Source organism: Octopus bimaculoides, chromosome 6, assembly GCF_001194135.2.
Source record: "Octopus bimaculoides isolate UCB-OBI-ISO-001 chromosome 6, ASM119413v2, whole genome shotgun sequence".
Taxonomy (NCBI): domain Eukaryota; kingdom Metazoa; phylum Mollusca; class Cephalopoda; order Octopoda; family Octopodidae; genus Octopus; species Octopus bimaculoides.
This window is the reverse complement of record NC_068986.1, coordinates 11,883,925-11,885,456: the sequence shown is the minus strand read 5'-3', so window position 1 is coordinate 11,885,456 and position 1,532 is coordinate 11,883,925.

Here is a 1,532-nt window from a genome sequence, read left to right as displayed (position 1 = left end):
AGAGAGAAAGAGAGAGAGAGAGAAAGAGAGAGAAAGAGAAAGAGAGAGAAAGAGAAAGAGAGAGAAAGAGAAAGAGAGAGAGAGAGAAAGAGAGAGAGAGAGAAAGAGAGAGAAAGAGAAAGAGAGAGAAAGAGAAAGAGAGAGAAATAGAAAGAGAGAGAGAGAGAAAGAGAGAGAGAGAGAGAGAGAGAAAGAGAGTGTGTGCATGTACATGTGTGCAAGCATGTGTGTATATATGTGTGTGTGTGTATGTGTGTGTGTTTGTGTGTGTTTGTGTGTATGTGTGTGTGTGTTTGTGTGCATGTACATGTGTGAAAGTATGTGTATATATAAGTGTATGTGTTTGTGTGTGTTATGTGCGTGCGTGTGTATGTGTGTGTGTGTACATGTACATGTACAAGAGTCTTGGAGAACCAGAACCACCGTTATGTTTACCGTTAGTCGACTTAGTTGTTTATTATCGCCTTATCATTGCTTTAATGACATGCTTATCAGCTGAAGATGCGTAAACAAGCAGAAACTGATAAACTAAAACACTATTTCTCTGTCGCCTTCTCTACACAATCTGATAAACTAATTTGCCAAATTTCTTAGTCTGGCGAACAACGGCCGACGATTTGTAAGTCAGGTCTACATAAAGACCAACAAAAGGCGGCCATCTTGGTTGAGTGATTACAGCATCGACAATATGGATTTGTGTAATTGTTCCTGCTTTTTGTAACATTTTTGTAGTAGGGTCGGGCGAAATCTATCTTTATAAACCCCAACATCTGACTAATACTTTATTTTATCTAGAAAGGATGTAAGGGGAAGTCGATCCCGACGGTATGTGAACTCAAAACATAAAGAACCAGAAGAAATACCGCTAAGCATTTTGTCCGTCACGCTAATGACTTTGCACTACCGTGAAGGCGCGTTGCTTACTAGTTAGGGTGTTGCATTCACGATCACAAGATTGTCGTTTCGAATCTCGGACCGGGCGGTGTGTTGTATTCTTCAGCAAAGCACCTCATTTCACCTGGCTGCAGCCTATTCTGCCGCTAATGAGTAACAATTAGAAGGACTGGCGTCCCCTCCGAGGGGAATTTTGTTATCACAGTTACTTAAATGCCATGGAAACCAGAAACCAGCTTTATGAGTCGGAGGACTAGGGACAATACTACATTGCATTACCACCGAATAATCCTTAAATCGTCATCGTTAAATTGAGAGAGAGAGAGAGAAAGGAAGAGGGTGGGAGAGAGAAGGAGAGAGGAAGACAGGGCGAGAGACAGATATATATATACATATATATGTAGCGCGTGCGTGAGAGAGAGAGAAACAGAGAGAGAGAGAAACAGAGAGAGAGAGAAACAGAGAGAGTGAGAAACAGAGAGAGAGAGGGGGGAAGCGGAAAGAGAGTGCGAGAGAGACGCAGGAAGAGTAAGAAAGCTGAAGTGGTAAATCGGGGTAAAGTTCGCATCGAATAGACTTGTCTAACGACGACAACCGTCGCTGCTAGCAGCAGCAGCAGCAGCACCACCACCACCACC